The sequence below is a fragment of the Eubalaena glacialis genome, chromosome 12 (genome assembly GCF_028564815.1).
Source record: "Eubalaena glacialis isolate mEubGla1 chromosome 12, mEubGla1.1.hap2.+ XY, whole genome shotgun sequence".
NCBI classification, from domain to species: domain Eukaryota; kingdom Metazoa; phylum Chordata; class Mammalia; order Artiodactyla; family Balaenidae; genus Eubalaena; species Eubalaena glacialis.
In genome coordinates this window covers 35,834,379-35,858,193 of record NC_083727.1, presented here as the reverse complement: position 1 = coordinate 35,858,193, position 23,815 = coordinate 35,834,379, and positions in this window count along the sequence as shown.

Sequence of the window (23,815 nt, the reverse complement as noted above, 5' to 3'; positions counted from 1 at the left end):
CGCAGGATGGGAGCCAATTCCCTTTTGTGTGGGATTGCCCCACTCATTGCAGGACATCAAACATCCCTGTCTCCTGTCAAATAAATGTAAATAGCAATAAATATAAAGATGTGGTTTGTATTTGTTTCCCTGCTTCTTGAGAAGATCAATGAAATATGACTCTGGAGACACGGTTTCTAGTATAAATTGATTTGGAACATTTCAAGGGCTGCTCATGTCTCAGATTAAAATCTCATCAATTTAAGATAAAAGGGCTTAAATACAGGATTTTAAAATTAATAGTGCACTGTTATTGAGGAGGAGTAGCTGAAGAATAACAGCTACTTACCAATATTGACTTAATTATAGTCTATTATAATCAATTCTGGCACTAGCAGCTTATAAAACCTTCTATTGACAACTTTTAAGAAGAACAATGAAAATCCTAAAGGGCTATTTTTCTCCTTAAATCAAATTGTCCAAGGTAAATATTGACTAAAGTAAAATGTACTTAATATGTAAATGTTTTATTTCTTCCCACAACTACTATATTGTTCTTTTCCAAATTATTTGAAATGTAAATAAAAATCTGTAGCCTACATTATGATTTCCCAGTGTTCTTTGAAATATTAAGAGAGTCATTGTTAGCTTGGAGGAGATTGGAGCCCAGTAATGTAATTTACCATATATTAATTTTAGGAAAGAATGTTTCTTGTTATTTGGAAAAGACAATGTTATTAGTTCTGTTCTTAACATTGACAAAAAGGTCTCAATTTTTTTGGTGTCAGCATCTTAATAGAAAAATCTTCCAAAAACTCATGAGTGAAATAATTCATTGATTTATAGCAAGATCTACCATTTTAAAATCAACAATACAAGAAATGCCAGAAGGACTTATATCTAATTGATTTCAATTCAAACTGTGACATAATAAGAAGAGCAAGATTGTGAAGGGAATCTGATTATCAGGACAAAATAATGGTTCAGTGCAGGGATTGAGCCTAAAGCAGATGGCCCAGAAGACTTTTTTTAGGATGATGGAAATGTTCTAAATCTTTATTGCAGTGATGCTTACGCGACTATACACATCTGGAAAAATCATAGAACTATACATCTAAAAAGGGTCAGTTTTATTTTATACAATTTTAGCTTTAAAAAAAAAAGCAATTTGGGGGGAAGGGTGTAGTTGCTGGTGTTTGCTCAGTAACTCAGCATTATCAGGGCCAGTGTTGTGTTATGATTTATTTTTGTTATCATTCAATAAAAGTCTCATACAACTTACGAGATGCAGCTAAAGCACTGCTTCGGGAGAAATACACAGCCCCAAATGTGTCCTTTAAAGAAGAAGAAATACTGAAAATTAATAAGTCAATTATTTCTCTCAAGGGATTAGCAAAATAAATGTAAAAATAGTAGAAGTAAATAATAAAGAAGAGATTAATCAAAAGAATCAGCAAAGCCAAAATTGGTTACTTGAAAACAAAAATAAAATTGATAAATTTCTACTGAGATTAATTTTTTTAGAAAGAAAAGGTGCAAATACCTAATATCAGATTCTCCAAACATTATAAACAACTTTAGGCCAACAATTTTGAAAGTTTAGAAGAAATGGAAAAATTCCTAAATAATACAACCTTTCAAAACTGATAGAAGAAGAAATAGAAAAACTGAAAAGGCTTAAAGCAATCTTTAGGATTTATTAGTAAATCTTTAGTACAATTTTAGGGAAGTAATTGAATATTTAAATTAAAACATTCCCACAAGGAGAACCCATACAGGTAAAATTCCATCAAAAAAAGAAGAATTAATGTCAACATTATACAAATTCTTGTAGAGATTAACGAAATTGAGAATACTAAGTCTATCAATCAGGGGAGGCTAGTTCTTGACTAAGTTGTTGAGAACAAACAACCTCAGAAATCTCAATAAAATATACAGCATTATTTTATACATACCATATATATATATATATACACATATATATATATACACATGTGTATTTTTATATAGATAGATGCTATATATGCTACATACAGATAATAGATATATTATACTATGATGTAATAAAATGCAAACCACAGAAATCTCAGTATATAATACCATCAATACTATATATACTATATGCATACTATACAAATAGTATTAGAAAATATGTATTAAGTATTCTTCTTGGTCTTAATATTTTTTTATTTAGGCAATACAAATAAGTGAAAATTATAAGAATTGAGATGTACTAGGATATTCAACAAAAATTCCTTGTATAAAATATGTGTTAGACTGTGTTATTGTTCCTCAGTATTTTTTTCCTCTTTGGGGAAAGATTATATTTCCCTGCATAATTGAAGTTAGGCTTTACTTCAATTCAAAAGTGGTTTGTGTTGGCTAATAAAAAATGGGTTATAATGTTCTCTGTGACTTCCAGGCTGTAGCCTTAAGAAACCATTCTTCCTGTACTGTACTCTTTTCCCTCTACCACTATGATAGGGAGTCCTCTAGCCAGGAGCTACTTTTTCAGCCTGGGTTCTAGATTGAGGACAATGACAGATAACATGAACAAGAAATAAACCTTTGGTGTTTTAACCCACTGAAACTGTGGTTGTTATTACAGCATTACTTAGCTTGTTCTGCCACAGCAGATTGGAAAGATGGGGAGACTACCCAAATCTTTGGGTATTCAGAGGGACAAACAGGTATCTGATTTAGGAGGAGATATACCTCCTCATAGTTTAACCATCCAACTGCTCTTTCCTTTCATCCTTTCAGAACTCTATACAGACTGCTATCAAAGAACTTATATTTCATTTCTCACATTGGCTCTGCAACTGGGTCATGAGCTTCCCGAGGTCAAGGATTCTAACTCTTGCATCTTTGTATCCCCAATGTCTGTTACCTGGCAGGCCTTCAATTATCAGGTACTGAAGAGTCATGCATGAATGGATGAGTGGATGGATAGAAGGGTAGATGTGTGGAGAAACAAGTATTTAAGTGCTAAGACAATCTGGGTGCATAATTTTCCCTCTAAATTTGGGTAAATAAATTTCTTAAGTAAGTAATTGAAATTAAAATTTCTCTTTTGACAGTAAATACACATTTCCTAAAATTATTTACCTTATTACTGACATAAGACATTAACTAGGTCTTGATTTGGTAAGAGTTAAATTTTGCCGTTAACCACAAAGTGCAGGTAAAGAGAGCCTTAAAGTAATATAAATGGAAAACAGAGGCTGAACCACATTAATCCACCCTCCCTCCAGGAAGGAGGAGCTGGGGTGAGAATAAAAACTGTTGGGTGGAGAAGTCCATGGAAAACATCTGCAGGAGTGTTTCAAAGAGTGAGGAAGACACTTATTGTGTGTGCTATTGCCAAAGCCCCCCAAAACACAACATCAATGAGTGCTGTTTGTTTTTTCTATAGTCAATAGATCAAAAGCCTGAGAGGCAGTGCGATCTGCTCTTTGTAAGGAGAAAAGTTCTATGCAGAGAAATGGGGGAACACATCTGGAAATATCTGTCTATGAAACTGCTTGAAAAATCACCATGTAGCAGCAATAGGAGAAACATCTGTGCAGTGTGCAGCAGCCCAGCAGAGGAAGGGAGCTGCTGGGAAGAGAAGCACATAATCAAGACAAAGATTGGGGTGGAGACAGGCACCCCTTGAATGACAAAGCTTTCCAGATTTCATTCTTAGCCACATGTAATCAATAAGAACAGTTTTCCTTTCTAAAGAATTTAGATTAGCAGCACCTGCTCCAAACGTAGCAGGGCAAAGGCAGAATACAATATGTTAAGGTAATTTCTCAAAGACATTGTCAAATGTCAATAAAGAGCAGAATCTGTGAGTTACGTGTTCACTGTGAAGTTCTAAACACTAATGTATTATTTTAGAATAAAGTATTGAAGCAGCTCATAGGCATAAATATTAAACCCAAAATACCTTCAACACAGTTTCTTACACAGCTTATGTGCATGAGTTTTTAAACAAAGGTATTTTGAAAATATTATTTTTCATCAAAACTAACAAAAATTCAATAATTTTCTTAGAGACCTTCAAGATGGCAGAGGACTAAGACGTGGAGATCACCCTCCTCCCCACAAATACATCAGAAATACATCTACATGTGGAACAACTCCTACAGGACACCTACTGAACGCTGGCAGAAGACCTCAGACTTCCCAAAAGGTAAGAAACTCCCCACGTACCTGGGTAGGGCAAAAGAAAAAAGAAAAAACAGAGACAAAAGAATAGGGATGGGACCTGCACCTCTGGGAGGGAGCTGTGAAGGGGGAAAAGTTTCCACACACTAGGAAGCCCCTTCACGGGTGGAGACGGGGGGTGGCGGGGGGAGAAGCTTTGGAGCCACAGAGGAGAGCGCAGCAACAGGGGTGCAGAGGGCAAAGCAGAGAGATTCCCGCACAGAGGATCGGTGCCGACCAGCACTCACCAGCCCGAGAGGCTTGTCTGCTCACCTGCCGGGATGGGCGAGGGCTGGGAGCTGAGGCTTGGACTTCGGAGGTCGGATCCCAGGGAGAGGACTGGGGTTGGTGGCGTGAACACAGCCTGAAGGGGGCTAGTGCGCCACAGCTAGCTGGGAGGGAGTCTGGGAAAAAGTCTGGACCTGCTTAAGAGGCAAGAGACCATTGTTTTGGGGTGAGGGGATTCAGAGCGCCACCTAAACAAGCTCTGCGGCTATCAGCGCAGACCCCAGAGATGGGCATGAAATGCTAAGGCTGCTGCTGCAGCCACCAAGAAGCCTGTGTGCAAGCACAGGTCACTATCCACACCTCCCCTCCCGGGAGCCTGTGCAGCCCACCACTGCCAGGGTCCCGTGATCCAGGGACAACTTTCTCGGGAGAACACACGGTGCGCCTCAGGCTGGTGCAAAGTCATGCCGGCCTCTGCCACCGCAGGCTCTCCCCGCATTCCATACCCCTCTCTCCCCCTGGCCTGAGTGAGCCAGAGCCCCCTAATCAGCTGCTACTTTAACCCCATCCTGCCTGGGTGGGAAAAGACGCCCTCAGGCGACCTACATGCAGAGGCGGGGCCAATTCAAAGCTGAACCCCGGGAGCTGTGCGAACAAAGAAGAGAAAGGGAAATCTCTCCCAGCAGCCTCAGGAGCAGCGGATTAAATCTCCACGATCAACTTGATGTACCCTGCATCTCTGGAACACCTGAATAGGCAATGAATCATCCCCAAATTGAGGCGGTGGTCTTTGGGAGCAACTGTAGACTTGGGGTTTGCTTTCTGCATCTAATTTGTCTCTGGTCTTATGTTTATCTTAGTTTAGTATTTAGAGTTCATTATCATTGGTAGATTTGCCTGTTGATTTGGTTGCTCTCTTCCTTTTTTTTATATATATATAGATATATATATATTTTTCTTTTTCTCTTTTTCTGAGTGTGTATGTATATTCTTCTTTGTGTGATTTTGTCTGTATAGCTTTGCTTTTACCATTTGTCCTAGGGTTCTGTCTATTCGGTTTTTTTTTAGTATAGTTTTTAGCGCTTGTTATCATTGGTGGATTTGTTTTTTGATTTGGTTGCTCTCTTCTTTTTCTTTCTTTTTGTTCTATTTTTCATTACTTTTTATTTTTTTTTATTTTGAGTAATTATTTTTATTTTAATAAATTTATTTTATTTATTCTTTTTTTCTTTTTTTCTCCCTTTTCTTCTGAGCTGTGTGGCTGACAGGGTTTTGGTGCTCCGGGAAGGTGTCAGGCCTGTACCTCTGAGGTGGGAGAGCCAAGTTCAGGACATTGGTCCACCAGAGACCTCCCAGCTCCACGTAATATCAAATGGTGAAAGATGTCCCAGAGATCTCCATCTCAACGCTAAGACCCAGCTCCATTCAACGACCAGCAGGCTACAGTGCTGGACACCCTATGCCAAACAACTAGCAAGAAGGGAACACAACCCCACCCATTAGCAAAGAGGCTGCCTAAAATCATAATAAGATCACAGGCACCCCAAAACACACCACCGGACGCAGTACTGCCCACCAGAAAGAAAAGATCCAGCCTTATCCACTAGAACACAGGCACCAGTCCCCTCCACTAGGAAGCCTACACAACCCACTGAACCAATCTTAGCCACTGGGGGCAGACACCAAAAACAACGGGAACTACGAACCTGCAGCCTGCGAAAAGCAGACTTTAAACACAGTAAGTTAAGCAAAATGAGAAGACAGAGAAACACACAGCAGATGAAGGAACAAGGTGAAAACCCAGCAGACCAAACAAATGAAGAAGAAATAGGCAGTCTACCTGAAAAAGAATTCAGATTAATGATAGTAAGGATGATCCAAAATCTTGGAAACAGAATGGAGAAAATACAAGAAATGTTTAACAAGGACCTAGAAGAACTAAAGAGCAAACAGACAATGATCAACAACACAATAAATGAAATTAAAAATTCTCTAGAAGGAATCAATAGCAGAAAAACTGAGGCAGAAGAATGGATAAGTGACCTGGAAGATGAAATAGCGGAAATAACTACCAAAGAGCAGAATAAAGAAAAAAGAATGAAAAGAACTGAGGGCAGTCTAGAGACCTCTGGGACAACACTAAATGCACCAAAATTCGAATTATAGGTGTATCAGAAGAAGAAGAGAAAAAGAAAGGGACTGAGAAAATATTTGAAGAGATTATAGTTGAAAATTTTCCTAATGTGGGAAAGGAAATAGTCAATCAAGTCAAGGAAGCACAGAGAGTCCCATACAGGATAAACCCAAGAAGAAACATGCCAAGACACATATTAATCAAACTATCAAAAATTAAATACAAAGAAAAAGTATTAAAAGCAGCAAGGGAAAAGCAACAAATAACATACAAGGGAATCCCCATACGGTTAACAGCTGATCTTTCAGCAGAAACTCTGCAAGCCAGAAGGGAGTGTCAGGACATATTTAAAGTGATGAAAGGGAAAAAACTACAACCAAGATTACTCTACGCAGCAAGGATCTCATTCAGACTCAACAGAGAGATTAAAACCTTTACAGACAAGCAAAAGCTAAGAGAATTCAGCACCACCACACCAGCTTTACAACAAATGCTAAAGGCAATTTTCTAGGCAGGAAACAAAAGAGAAGGAAAAGACCTACAATAACAAACCGAAAACAATTAGAATATGGTAATAGGAACATACATATCGATAATTACCTTAAATGTAAATGGATTAAATGCTCCAACCAAAAGTCATAGACTGGCTAAATGGATACAAAAACAAGACCCATATATATGCTGTGTAAAAGAGAACCATTTCAGACCTAGGAACACATATAGACTGAAAGTGAGGGGATGGAAAAAGATATTCCATGCAAATGGAAATCAAAAGAAAGCTGGAGTAGCAATTCTCATATCAGACAAAATAGACTTTAAAATAAAGACTATTACAAGAGACAAAGAAGGAAACCACATAATGATCAAGGGATCAATCCAAGAAGAAGATATAACAATTGTAAATATTTATGCACCCAACATAGGAGCACCTCAATACATAAGGCAAATGCTAACAGCCATATAAGGGGAAATCGACAGTAATACAATCATAGTAGGGGACTTTAACACCCCACTTTCACGAATGGATGGATCATCCAAAATGAAAATAAATAAGAAAACACAAGCTTTAAATAATACTTTAAACAAGATGGACTTAATTGATATTTATAGGACAGTCCATCCAAAAACAACAGAATACACTTTCTTCTCAAGTGCTCATGGAACATTCCCCAGGATAGATTATATCTTGGGGCACAAATCAACCCTTGGTAAATTTAAGAAAACTTAAATCGTATTAAGTATCTTTTCCAACCACAGTGCTATGAGGCTAGATATCAATTACAGGAAAAAATCTGTAAAAAATACAAACACATGGAGGCTAAACAATACACTACTAAATAACCAAGAGATCAGTAAAGAAATCAAAGAAGAAATCAAAAAATACCTAGAAACAAATGACAATGAAAAACTGACGACCCAAAACCTATGGGATGCAGCAAAAGCAGTTCTAAGAGGGAAGTTTATAGCAATACAGTTCTACCTCAAGAAACAAGAAACATCTGAAATAAACAACCTAACCTTACACCTAAAGCAATTAGAGAAAGAAGAACAAAAAAACCCCAAAGTTAGCAGAAGGAAAGAAATAAAGATCAGATCAGAAATAAATGAAAAAGAAATGAAGGAAACAATAGCAAAGATCAATAAAACTAAAAGCTAGTTCTTTGAGAAGATAAACACAATTGATAAACCATTAGCTAGACTCATCAGAAAAAAAGGTAGAAGACTCAGATCAATAGAATTAGAAATGAAAAAGGAGAAATAACAACTGACACTGCAGAAATACAAAGGATCATGAGAGATTACTACAAGCAACTATATGCCAATAAAATGGTCAACCTGGAAGAAATCGACAAATTCTTACAAAAGCACAACTTTCCAAGACTGAACCAGGAAGAAATAGAAAATATAAACAGGTCAATCACAAGCACTGAAATTGAGACTTTGATTAAAAATCTTTCAACAAACAAAAGCCCAGGACCAGATAGCTTTACAGGCAAATCCTATCAAACATTTAGAGAAGAGCTATCACCTATCCTCCTCAAACTCTTCCAAAATATAGCAGAGGGAGGAACACTCCCAAATTCATTCCATGAGGCCAATATCACCATGATACCAAAACCAGACAAAGATGTCACAAAAAAAGAAAACTACAGGCCAATATCACTGATGAACATAGATGCAAAAATCCTCAACAAAATGCTAGCAAACAGAATCCAACAGCACATTAAAAGGATCATACAATATGATCAAGGAGGTTTATCCCAGGAATGCAAAGATTCTTTAATAAACGCAAATCAATCAATGTGATACACCATATTAACACATTGAAGGAGAAAAGTCATATGATCATCTCATTAGATGCAGAAAAAGCTTTTGACAAAATTCAACACCCATTTATGATAAAAACCCTCCAGAAAGTAGGCATAGAGGGAACTTACCTCAACATAATAAAGGCCATATGTGATAAAGCCACAGCCAACATCGTTCTCAATGGTGAAAAAATGAAATCATTTCCACTAAGATCAGGAACAAGACAAGGCTGCCCACTCTCACCACTATTGTTCAACATAGTTTTGGAAGTTTTAGCCACAGCAATCAGAGAAGAAAAAGAAATAAAGGGAATGCAAATTGGAAGAGAAGAAGTAAAGCTGTTACTGTTTGCAGATGACATGATACTATACATAGAGAATCCTATAGATACTTCCAGAAAACTACTAGAGCTAATCAATGAATTTGGTAAAGTAGCAGGATACAAAATTAATACACAGAAATCTCTTGCACTCCTATACACTAATAATGAAAAATCTGAACGAGAATTTAAGGAAACACTCCCATTTACCATTGCAACAAAAAGAATAAAATACCTAGGAATAAACCTACCTAAGGAGACAAATACCTGTATGCAGAAAACTATAAGACACTGATGAAAGAAATTAAAGATGATACAAACAGATGGAGAGATATACCATGTTCTTGCATTGGAAGAATCAACATTGTGAAAATGACTATCCTACCCAAAGCATTCTACAGATTCAATGCAATCCCTATCAAACTACCAGTGGCATTTTTCACAGAACTAGAACAAAAAATTACACAATTTGTATGGAAATACAAAAGACCCCGAATAGCCAAAGCAATCTTGAGAAAGAAAAACGGAGCTGGAGGAATCATGCTCCCAGATTTCAGACTATACTACAAAGCTACAGTAATCAAGATAGTATGGTACTGGCACAAAACCAGAAATATAGATCAATGGAACAGGATAGAAAGCCCAGAGATAATCCCACACACATATGGTCACCTTATTTTTGATAAAGGAGGCAAGAATATACAATGGAGAAAAGCAACCCTTTCAATAAGTGGTGCTGAGAAAACTGGACAGCTACATGTAAAAGAATGAAATTAGAACACTTCCTAACACCATACACAAAAATAAACTCAAAATGGATTAAAGATCTAAATGTAAGGCCAGGAAAACATAGGCAGAACACTCTATGACATAAATCACAGCAAGATCCTTTTGGACCCACCTACTAGAGTAAGGGAAATAAAAACAAAAATAAACAAATGGGGCCTAATGAAACTTAAAAGCTTTTGCACAGCAAAGGAAACCATAAACAAGACGAAAAGACAACTGAAGCAACTGACAAAGGATTAGTCTCCAAAATATACAAGCAGCTCATGCAGCTCAATATCAAAACAACAAACAACTCAATCCAAAAATGGGCAGAAAACCTAAGTAGACATTTCTCCAAAGAAGATATACAGATTGCCAACAAACACATGAAAGGATGCTCAACGTCACTAATCATTAGAGAAATGCAAATCAAAACTTCAATGAGGTATCAACTCACACCAGTCAGAATGGCCATCATCAAAAAATCTACTAACAGTAAATGCTGGAGAGGGTGTGGAGAAAAGGGAACCCTCTTGCACTGTTGGTGGGAATGTAAGTTGATACAGCCACTATGGAGAACAATATGGATGTTCCTTAAAGAACTAAAAATAGAATGACCATATGACCCAGCAATCCCACTACTGCGCATATACCCTGAGAAAACCATAATTCAAAAAGAGTCATGTACCACAATGTTCATTGCAGCACTATTTACAATAGCCAGGACATGGAAGCAACCTAAGTGTCCATCGACAGATGAATGGATAAAGAAGATGTGGCACATATATACAGTGGAATATTACTCAGCCATAAAAGGAAACGAAATTGAGTTATTTGTAGTGAGGTGGATGGACCTAGAGACTGTTATACAGAGTGAAGTAAGTCATGAGAACCTAGGGGCAGGAGAGGAATAAAGACGCAGATATAGAGAATGAACTTGAGGACATGGGGAATGGGAAGGGTAAGCTCGGACGAAGTGAGAGAGTTGCATGGACATATATACACTACCAAATGGAAAATAGATAGTTAGTGGGAAGCAGCCGCATAGCAGAGGGAGATCAGCTCGGTGCTTTGTGACCACCTAGAGGGGTGGGATAGGGAGGGTGGGAGGGAGACGCAAGAGGGAGGAGATATGGGGATATTTGTATATGTATAGCTGATTTACTTTGTTATAAAGCACAAACTAACACACCATTGTAAAGCAATTATACTCCAACAAAGATGTAAAAAAATTTTTTTAAATAAAAAATAATTTTCTTAAATGTGTTTGTTTTGTTATGTTTTGAGTAATGCCATCACATAAGTTAAATATGCAAGTAATGAATATTCAGTTGCATGCCCTTTAAAAAACAAATTCATTAAATTATTTCCCACATGCCTAACGGGGCAGCTCTATCATCTTTTGATAAATTAAATTAACTCTGTTATTCAACTAAAATATAAAGTTAGAGAGAATCTCTAGAGATGTAAACTTAATTTACATCTACATTTAATAAATACTGTACAGCTGTGCAACTAGATTAAAAGTACATTCAATGTTTTTGTTATTTATGAAATTTGGTCTATAAACATGGTGTTCCCAATATTGGTGTTAATTAGCAAGTTGTCACTTTATATTAGGCTGGAGTTGTCTAATGCTTTCATTGCATCTTGAGACTCTGTTTACATTCCCCATGAAATCATTTTGCTATAATATTGCTCAATTCTTTTCATTTTTCTCAGTCCTTGTTGCCTGAATTTAAAAAGGAAAAAAAAAATTGATAAATTTTAACTATCAAGAAAGAGTTTAAACAGAATATCTTATACATATAATTTATAAATTAACTTTATTCTTTGGCTCATTTAATCCTTTCTACACCCCTGTATTAAGGTTTTATTAACCTTATTTGTGAATGAAAAGATTAAAGCACTGAAGAGTGATTTAACTTGCTTCAAGTTACATAACTGATAAATGGTAGAGCTAATCTTTGAATGCAGGTATTCTGATTATAAGTCCAATACTTTAAAAAAAAATACTTTTGAAGAACCTGAAAATTTCTCAAAAAAATACTTTTGAAGTACCTGAAGGATCTGGGGAGCTCACAATAATGGTCTCTATGTGTCAGCTCTACAGTCAGTGGTTTATGTGTTATTTAAATTAATATTTTCTAAAATCCTGTGAGGTAGGTATTTACTTTCTCTCTTTTAGATGGACAGATTTAGAGAGGATGAGTCATTTGCCTAAGATGACACAGTTGATGAATGGCATTCAAATGCCAGCCTGACAGAGTATCCTAAACTCTTGCCAGTCAATCCATGGTTGGTCCTCAGACAAGCAACATGGGCACCACCTGGGAACTTAGATACAGAGAATCTTGGATCCCACTTTCAACCTAATGGGTATTTTTAACAAGATCCCCAGGAGATTTGTAAGCACATAAAAGTTTGAAAAAGCATTTCTATGTGCTACATTAGTCTGATACCAAAATTTAATCTATTAAACAGCATCACAGAAAAGAGACCACATTTTTTTATATCTGGCTCTCCTCACCAGACTAAAAGCTCCTCAAGACTAAAGTCTAAAACTGCTCCCAGAAACGGCACAAGATCTGGTGCTTGTAGCTGCCTAATATATGTTGACGTCTTTAATTAATTGCATATATGTAACAGGTATTTGGGCAACAACTGTATATAAATAAGATGTTCTTTGTTACATGTATCAGGGGATGTTAGGTGGGGAGCAGGTTATTTTACTTCTGCTGTCTATGATTAAATGAAATATAAAACTATCTTAATAAAAAGTGATTTTGTTTCAAAATACTGTTTGTGTGGCTTAGGTATTTTTTAGTTGGGTTTGCTTCTTGTGTTTTAGTAAATAGCATTTATGGTAGGAACTAAAGAGCTGCTCTAATATACGGTTATGACAGCATTTATATTCTGCTATCTAACCCAACAGAAAGGAAGGAATATATGCAGGCAGGCTCAGACACAGAGTGACAGAGTTGAAGAAAGGAAGTAGGACTGACAATGGGAAGTGGTGACAATGGTGCAGGTCACTCTAGTGATGGATTCTCAGGGACTGCATGACAGAGGGGCCAGCAGAAATAAAAAAGATATAGACTAGGACTCAGGAAAGCTTTGAAAGACATCCTAAGAAAAGAAGAAAATATTACATTAATATAATACTTCTATTATGTATACCAATATATAAATAAATTATATATTATAGTATGGTATAATATGCAATATAGTATCTATTATACACACAATATATAATATAACATATATATTAATGTAATAATTGGTATATATTATATCTAAAATATTTTAATAACTATTGTACTTTGAGAAATTAAAGAATGGAGAAAGAAATTAACATCTATTAAATGCTTACCATGTGCTAGAAACTATGCAAGGTGCTTTCCACATACTAACCTGTTTTAAATTTTATGGTAATGTAGAGAGGCTTCTATTTTTCAGAGGAGGTAATGGAGACTCAAAGAGGTGAAACAATTTGTCTAAACCAAAATTTAACTCCTGCTATTTTCACAATTCCAATCCTGGCTGAGGATCAGAATCATCCAATGGGATTTTTAAATTATAAATACATGAGCTCCTCATCTGTAAATTTCAGTAGTATATTTGTTTAAAATTCCACAAATGTTTATAAAGTAGAGGAACATTGCATCATAGAATACTTCCTTTGACCTATTATATGCAAAGCACTGTACTAGGAGAAATAGGAAAGAAAAATCAGATAGACATTCTGTCCTCAAAGAGCATCCAGTTTATTTGGCCAGACAAGTCAGGTTCAAAAATAACACAATATATGGGAAAACTGCTTAGTAACATACTTAAAATGTTATGAGAATCAAGACAGTGTGGTATTGGTGAAAGATTAGACAAATAGATCAATGGAACAGAGTAGAGAGCCCAGAAATACACCCACACAAATATAGTCAACTGATCTCTGACAAAGGAGCAAAGGCAATTCAGTGGAGGAAGGATAGTTTTCTCAATAAATGTTTCTGAAACAACTGAATGTTCTGATGTTAAAACAAAAAATGAATCTAGGCAAAGACTTTACACCTTTCACAAAAATTAACTCAAAATGGATCATAGACTGAAACGTAAAACTCAAAACTATAAAACTTTTTAAAATATGAAGTAGGAGAAAATCCAGGTGACCTAGAGTTTGGCAATGACTTCTTATATACAATACCAAAAGTACAATTCATGAAAAAAAATTGATAAATTGGACTTCCTTAAAATTAAAAATGTCTGCTCTATAAAAGACACTGTTAAGAGAATGAGAAGACAAGGTACTGGCTGGGAGAAAAGATATTTGCTGAACACCTATCTGATAAAGAACTTGTATCCAATATACAGGAAGAACTCTTAAAACTCAACAATAAGAAAACAAGCAACCCAATTTAAAAATGGGCAAAAGATCTGACAGACACTTCACCAAAGATGATATACAAATGGAAAATATGCATATGAAAAGTCATTCAACATCATATGTCATTAAGGAATTGAACATTAAAACAACAGTGAGATACCACTGCACATTTAAAATGCCTACAATCCAAAACATGGGCAATGTCAAATGCTGAGAAGGATGTGGAGCAACAGGAACTCTCATCCATTGCTGGTGGGAATGTAAAATGGTACTGGCACTTTGAAAGACACATCGGCAGTTTCTTACAAAACTAAAGATACTCTTGCCATATGAACCAGCAATTGCTCTCCTTGGTATTTAACCAAATGAATTGAAAACTTATGCCCACACAAAAACTCGCACATGGATATTCACAGCAACTTTATTCACAACTGCCAAAACTTGGAAGCAACAAAGATGTTCTTCAGTAGGTAAATGGATAAACTGTGGTAATACAGGCAATGGAATATTATTTAGCACTAAAATAACTATTAAGCCATGAAAAGACATGGAGGAACCTTAAATGCACATTACTAAGTGAAAGAAGCCAATCTAAAAAAGCTGCATACTGTATGATTCCAATTACATGACATTCTGGAAAAGGTAAAACTATGGAGGAGAGGGAGGGACTAATCAGCAGAGCATAGAGGATTTTCAGGGCAGTGAAAAAATTCTGTCTGATCCTGTTAGTGTATATATAATTTCATGCATTTGTCAAAAGCCATAGAATGCAGCAAAGAAGGAACCCTAATGTAAAGTATGCATTTAGTTAATAATAATGTATTAATTAATATTATTTCATCAGTTCTAACAAATTTACCACACTAATGCAAGATGTTAATATTATGGAATACTATATGTGGGGAAAGAGGGAATACATGGGAACTCTGTGTTTTCTGCTCAATTTTTTTGTAAACTTAAAACTATTCTAAACAATAAATCCTATTAGTAGTTTTTTAAAATGCTACAGGAGTTCAGAGGGAAAAAAATGTTTCCAGACAGAAAAATCAGGGAAAATAAAACTACTCAGAAGAGATGGCATTCCAAATAGACATGACAGATGATTAAGATTTAGATAATACGATATCCTTGCGTAGGGTAAAGACATTCTGACAGAAGAAAGAGAATGGGTAAAGACAGAGGTAACATTCTCAAAACAACAATTAAGCAAATGTGCAAATCAGTTATATGTGGCTCCTCTGTGCATTATATACCAGTAATCTTTACTATTTAACCTATGTGAGCCTCAGTTTCTTTATTAGTAAAGTAGGGATAGTTGTACATCACAAATTTGTTCTTATAATTAAATTATATGATATACATACACACACAATATAACATAAGCATGAAGTAGCCCTAGAAAAATAGTATCACTATGATTCCTATAATTAGTAGGAATACATTCAGTGGGTGTAGGTTGTAATGGATACTGTGAGAGCAGAATGGATTTAGAGGGATTGAAAGAACAGTAGGAGAAAGGATTAATAAAATTTTGTAAAAACAATTGTTAGAACATTTGAAGTAAGCTAAAGACTTTGGACAATACTCTGTTTTTAAGGAAGAGAATGGAGAAGACTCTACTTTGGTCAAATGTCATAACATTTGCAATGAATCTAGTACTGTGCCTGTCACATAGTAGATGTTAAGGATGGCAGAATGTTAAGGAAGTCTACAAAGGAAAGAATTCCAATGACGTGATGATTTTCAACACTGTCAAATACTGAGAGGTGTTGAAGAATTTGAGGAAGAGTCAAAGCCATTGGATCTGTCAACCAGTCGGTTGTACATGACTTTTGAGAAGACGGTTTTCATAGAGCAGGTAGAGCAATAGACAAAAGTATGGTTTTTAAGGAGTATGTAGAAAGGAACTAGAAAAAGCAGTGGAAACAACTCTTTCTAGAAGCTTAGTTGGAAAAGGAAGGAGAGACCTAGGAGAATAACTCAAAGGGGTACCAAAAAGAAAACTTTATTTTAGGATGGAGAATATTAGAACATGCATTATGAGCAAAGAATTTTTCAATGATACTAAAGAAAGAATAGATAGAAGGTATACAATCAAAGCACATATGATAGGTACATAGAGAGTAGTAGGGAGAAAAAATTAATTTTGAAGGAAAGGAAGAATGGAGGAAAGAGGAGAGAGTAATTGAAGAAACAGACATTTTGAAGTAGAGAGGATAAAAGTTGAAGAACCTCCTTCATTCAGCAAATATTTTTATGCATCTAAGTGTCTAACATGGGTAAGGGAGCAGTAGGGCAAGAACAGAAGCATAAAATGCATAAAATTCCAAGATGGCACAGTAAATTCTGTGATAGAGGTGAGTGTGAAATGCCATAGGAGTCAGGGGAGAATCCACAGATAAGGCAATATTTCAACTATGTCTTTTAAGTTAATGTAACAAGGTAGAGCAGTCAAGGAAAGGCATTTCAGACAGAAGAGACAGAATGTGTAAATATTGTAAGTACAGTATAAATTAAGAAACTCATATTAGATGGTCCTTTGTGGGTAAATTCTTGTTTCTTGGCTTCTACAATAACTGACATGAATTTGTTTTCTTCTAAGCAAATTTGTGTACGCAGTAGAGATCATCTCCATAGTTGACCTTTACCTAATTCCAGTGTTATTCCTTCAACCTCCCAATGAAGATTGCTGTTTTACTGGTCTGTGAGTACATATAATCAATAATCAGATACGCACAAAACCAATTCTCCCTTTGCCTGTAATTACTAATGGTAATACCATTTTTCCTACACCCACTTTAGCATTTTTTGTCTCTTCACATACCCCTCTGTTGGCACCAAATACTTTAAATTACTTCTGCATAGCGTTTTTCATTTTTTAAATTTTCTATGTCCACTGACTTGGTTTTAGTCTAAATCATCATTAGATCATGCCTAAATGCTTACAACAACCTTCTAGCCTCTATCTATAATTCCTTACTTTTCAAAACTATCCTGTACCCCACTGCCAGCTTATCTTACCAAACACCACATTCCCTAGGCTATCTTCTAGATCAAACTCCTCAGTGACTCCCAGCTACTTAATTAAGATGGAGCCTTTAGCCACAAAACCTGGTTCCTTCACAACCTAGTCAGTACTTAGTTTTTGCCACTTAGCTTCTGCCTGCCATACTAAATGTTAGCAAGAATATGGAGTAAGCAGGACTCTCATACATTCTTAATGGAAACTGAGAAGAGATATGGAAATTTCTCATAAAACTAAACACACAACTCCCTTATGACACAGCAGTTCCACTATTAGGTATTTTTCCAAGGAAAGAAAACTGTACACAGGAATATTAATAGCATCTTTTATTCATAATAGCCTTAAAATTAAAACAGCCCAGGTGGTCATCAGTAGACAAAAGGACAAACTATTCATACAAGGAAAGTTACTCAGCAGTAAAAATGAATTAACTACTGATACAATAAAATGAATGAATCTCAAAAACAGTATGCTAAGTGAAAAAAAAAAGGCAAAACAAATCTATGGTCAACAACTATCAGAATATTGGTTGCCTCTGAGGCAGCAGTTACAAAAACTAACCAACAACAGAAACAAGATAATTTTTTGGAGTGACGATAAAATTCTGTATTTTGATAGAGGCTTGTTTTATAAATGTATGTGAGTAGTCAAACTCATTGAATGGTGCATTTAAGTTATGTGTATTCATTGTATATACATTTTACTTAAAAAAATAACTGTAAACAAATACTGAACCCACTTACTCATATACATGATGAAGTATTTAGGGGTGAAGTGTACTGATGTTTGCAACTTAATTTGAAATGAATTAATAAGTAAGATGGATTGACTTATAGAAAGATGGATATATAGATGAACAGATGTGTGATAAAGCAAATATACTAAAAATAAGTATAGAATTTAGGTGGTGGTATATGAATGTTCACTGCACAATTCTTTTAATTTCTGTGCATTTGGAAAGATTTATAATAAAATGTTGGCGGGGAGGGACCTAGCTTCCCATTACTTCACCATGTATATGTATACACTCTGATCTACTTGACCATCCTCACTCTTTCTCACCTCTGTACCTTTAACTTACAAACACCTCCTTCACCTTCTTTCATACTCAAACCCAAGCTTATCCAAGTCATAGGCTAACCTCTTTAACAAAACTTTTTGTGACTGATTCCATCTTAAATGATATCTCCCTCTTAAAATGAAGCTTAATTAACTCGATGCTTCTCACTGTACTTAATTATAAACTGTAATGAGGAGCATTCTAGCAGAGTGATATATTAGCATAGGCCAGGCTCTAGAGAAAAAGCACCTAGTTTTAATGCCAGTTCCACAATTTACTAAACCATGGAGTCTTAGGCTTGAGATATCTCATTCATAAAACCAGAAAATTTTTATCTCTCTTAGATATTATTGTAAGGAAAAGATACTTTATTGTTAATATCTTCTGCCTGACACATAGAGCTCAATACATGTTAATAATTATTGTCTTTGTGGTACTTATACTAATATCTACACTGCATCTTAATCCTATAAATTCCTTAACAGCAGAGGTTGACATAGACACACTGTTTCACTGCATTCTTCTGCAAAAGTGTACCACATTATCAAACACAAAGTAGCCACTAAGAAAAATATTTCATTAATGAATGAATGAGGAAATAAAAAAATTTAGTATGTCTTACTAGGGTGCTATGCTGTCTCTGACCCTCTTTTCCAGAAATAACATCTTTAACTAATCTCTTCCAAGCAGCGTGTAACAAAATTACTAACAAATGAAAGACTGTTAATCTAATGCATACTCTTCACTGTTGTTTTAGAAGCACAAATATGTTTTGACTGCTTTTAGAATCATGAAAAGAAATATTTGGTATGTACTGCTATTTTGCTAGTATTTTCTTACATACTAGGATCCAATTAGCCATTCATCTTCTAGATTGGGGAATTCTGGAGTTCCAGAGATGCTGAATTTTGAAAGCCTGTAGTACAGAGCAGAATCAAACAAACATGAGTTTTATGTCTTTGCTGTTTCTTTAGAGAAATATTAAAACATTGCTGGAAACTGTGATTTTATGAACTTCAAAAGCTAGAGGAAATCAAACATCTTACAGGATCATAGTAAGACTAAGCTTTACTCATCAGCACCACAGTGATGACAACACAATTATTTTTCTGGAATATAGAAGTATAAAAAACTTATGATCAACTGAGAAAATTAGCAAGTTACATGGCAAGTTGGAGGGTCCTACCTTACCACAAAAGCAGAGGAGCCCTATAGAAATTATAAGCAAATGTAAAGATTTTGGGAAGTCTCTCACATGATTAGTTTCCATCTCAAAAACTTTTCTCAGAATTCCAGAACTATGAAGTAATTAGAAATCATAAGTGCCTATGTGTGAACACTCTCCTTTTTATATGACATAATGAGAATTTAAAGCTTATGCACAGATGGTTTTAAAATGTCAAGATAACTATTATGTACTTTCTACTACCCAGACGTTTAGAGGAGCTTTCACATCTATAATTTATACAGAAAGCCTGGCTAGAACAGGATTCTAAAGAAAGCCCAATGTCTTTGTTCTGCTTTAAGGCTAAAGATGCCTTACTGATGCCTTACTCCAGCCTGGCCTCTTAGAAAGAAGGTTCTGAGTCATGAAAAAACTCATGAGAATGTAGATGTATCCATGAACACACCACTGGAATAACTCAAGTTAAAGAGACCATAAAGGCCTGTGGGCAAGTCAAAGGATGCATTTGGTGGGAAGGGGTCATCTGTTCCTGCCCACAAACTAACTGGGCACGTTTAGCAAGCAGCAGAAATTGCTCATTCTTCCATCAGAGGAGAAAGGTTGACCTGAGTCGAACTGAGGTCTTTAAGGGCTGATGCTTCAAAGTTCAACAACAAAGGGTGTATCCAACCAGGGGTGTCAATGTTTGGTGCCTTTTACTATTAACAAGTGCCTCCTGCACTGAGTGTTGGCTCTCACAGGTATTCACCAGTTATTTACCTATGTGAGGGCAAGCAGGGTTCATTGCATACAAAGACTAGAGGGCTTGCATATCAAGGTAACAACAACCTTAGCATTAAAAAAATTTTTTTTAAATTAATTATTTATTTTTGGCTGCATTTGGGTCTTCGTTGTGGTGTACGGGCTTCTTATTGCGGTGGCTTCTCTTATTGCACAGCACAGGCTCTAGGCACGCGGGCTTCAGTAGTTGTGGCACACGGGCTCAGTAGCTGTGGCCCATGGGCTTAGTTGCTCTGTGGCACGTTGGATCTTCCCAGACCAGGGTTCGAACCCATGTCCCCTGCATTGGCAGGCGGATTCTTGACCACTGAGCCACCAGGGAAGTCCCCCAACCCTAGCATTAATTTATAAATATCATATTTCATTTAACAGTTAAGTCCCCTAGTCCACTTCCCCATCACCCCAGTAGCATCTAATTGCCTAATCCCACTAAGAATTCTGTCCCCTGAATAATCCCAATTATTTGCCCTCAATCCCACTGTTTGCTCTCAGAGTGCTCTCCTCAAATTCAGTCTCATCCTTTCTTCTCTCAACTTTTACAGACGAGAATTGTTCTTTATGGTGACTGGCCTTTCAAAAGTTTCTCTCATCTTTTAAGGTTTGGAAACCCCCTGCAAAATTTAACCACAAGAAATAGCTGGTAATCCCAATAGTGTATATACATTCATATGTTCCTAAACCCATAAACACTTGGCAATGAGCAGCTTTAAGAGCATGTAATAGCAAATCTTAAAAGGGTACATTTCTCTTTTTGTTTCCTGTGGCTACTGAAACAAATTATGACAAACTTGGTGGCTTCAAACAATAAAAATTTATTCTGTCACCATTGTGGGAACCAGAACTCCAACATCCGTGTCATTGGGCCAAGATCGAAGACTGACCAGGTATGCACTCCCTCTGAAGGCTCTAGGGGAGAATCGATTCTTTGCCTCTTCCGGTTTCTGGTGGCTGCCAGCATTCCTTGGCTTGTGGCCTCATCATTCCAGTCTCTGCCTCTGTCTTCACATCACCTTCTCTTCTGCATGTGTATCTTCTTCTCTATTGTCTGTATCAAACTTCCCTCTGCCTCTCTCTTATAAGACATTACATTTAAGGTCCACCCTGATTGTCCAGGATAATCTCCCTATCTCAAAATTCTCAACTTAATCACATCTACATAGGCCTTCTTTTTCTCCCCTTATAAGGTAACATTTACAAGTTTCAGAGATTAGAAACTGATACCTTTGGGGGAGCATTATTCAGCTTACTCCACCCTCCAATGACCCTTCCCCTATTCTGAGTGCTTTCTGTGGATATCAGAGGATCATTTTGCTACTATTAATCTATAAATACCATTCTTATTATAATGAATTGTATTTAAATACAGTTATATATTCAGGACTGCAAGAGCTAAGCTCATCTACTATGTATGGGGAATGGGCTAATCTGATAGATGAGGTCATTTCTAATACTTCTTAGACAAAACAAACAAACAAGCAAAAAAAAAGAAAAAAAAAACATAAAGTAAAGCAGTGCCTTCCACTAACTGAGGGAAAGCATCAGACTCCCTTTGTCTCAACCGTGGGTGTACTAAGGTACGCCATAGAGAAGAGTATATAAACCATCCCCGTAGGGTAGTTTTAAGATGGTACTAAGTGAAACTGGCTAAGAAATAAGTCATAACAGCCCAAGTAAAGTTGTGAGGGCCCCTTGGAGCCATCTGACTCAAAATGGAGAATGAGATGAGACAAGTTCACGAGCCTAGTGTCAAGGCTGCCATAACAGCTCTAGAAAAATACATACTTCTTTGATTGCACTTTTTTTATCTCCTGAACTCCCTGTGCTTTTCCTCCACTGGTTATTCCTTTACCCCCTCATTTACTCAGCCCACAAATATTGATTGAATGCCCAATATGTGCCAGGCACAGCATTATGCCCCAGCGATGCAACCCTCAACAAAACAGACACAGTCTCTATCCTTCTTGGGCTTACAGTTTAAGAGTGTGGCTCCTTCGTTCTCAGTAGTAGAAAATCACTTCCTTATCATGTCTGTGAAGAAAAGCCCAGGGCCAGTGGCTTAACAGGAGCACATCACAAAGGTGGGAATGGGACTAAATCAAATGTAAAACTAAGGGAAGCAGAGACAGAGACACTCAGTAAGCTGTGCTTCTCCACGTGGACATTCTCCTTCCAGGGAAAGCCCATGGTGTTCCTGAATTTTATTTTAATAAGGAAGTTAGAATTGCTATAGAGCAAGGGTCTTCAGAGCCCTCGGAGAAGTGAAAGAGTGACACAGTGAGCCCCCTCAAGCGCCTGCTTCAAACAGAGCAGCTTTGTGTTCATCTGGTTTACATCTTGGGCTTTTAAACAAAGGGTTCTGCAACCAGAACAATGAAGATTGAAAACTCCTGCTTTAGAGGAGCAGGCCCCACAGTGACCAAGAAACTCCTCCTGCTTTGTGGCATGCCTGGGAAACAGTTCAAAACGTATGCACCAGGAACGGTGGGTCAGGAAGCAGCTTCTTCTATGAAGGATGCGCTATTAAATTAATACTTAACCAATGACAGGAACCAGTGTAGCTGATGATAACCTGAGTCTTTCTGGTGTTTCATTTCTTCCTTATGTGATGGGAAAGATAACCAGGAAAGGAATGAAAAAAGGCAAACTTGTTTCTCACAATGCTCATCACCTATCAAGTGATAATTTGCCTGCTCATGTTCTGAACATTCTCTATCTCTTTTGAAACATTTTACATCTTTATGAATTTCTGAAGAGCTGTCCATGGGGATTGAAAACATAAGGATCTTGGAATTACATGACAATTTTTTTAAAGGAATTGAGTTGAGATCTGGAAGTTTGATGAAAATTCCCTCTTATCCATTGTATATGTATCATTTTTATCTTATGAATTTTTAGAAAGATGAGTTAAACTCATATTTCACAGACTATACTAACCTCTGAGTAAGATAAGGTAATAACAACAATAATCATCAATATGATCTGGTTCTATTTCTGCCTGATCTAGCCTTCAAAAAATTCTTCCCAAATGGTTCTGAGTTTTCTTAGGTGGTATCTTATGCTTTGGCACCTAATACAATCAGGCCCTTTCATTCTTGCTCACAGTCACAATTTCTTTAGTCACCTTTAATGTCAAAAGTGGCAGCTACACCATGATGATCACAAAGTCACTTAAAATGAATTGGTTAAGAGTTCCAGCACTTTAACCAGTCTCGTTCAAACCTCAGTTGTGCCAGAATCTGAAGGGACCCTGCAGACAGAAATGAAGATAGTTCAGAGATGTCTGCAAGCTCCAAGGACCAGATGGGACAGTTGGTTCAGGGTTGCACAAATAGACAAACAACAGTAAGGACCAGATTGCTGACCCCTCCCTCCCAATGCCTTAGCTCCACCTGCCCCAATGTTTTAGAATGCAAATACAACTCTGGGGACAGAAGTGCAGTCAGTGTATTGA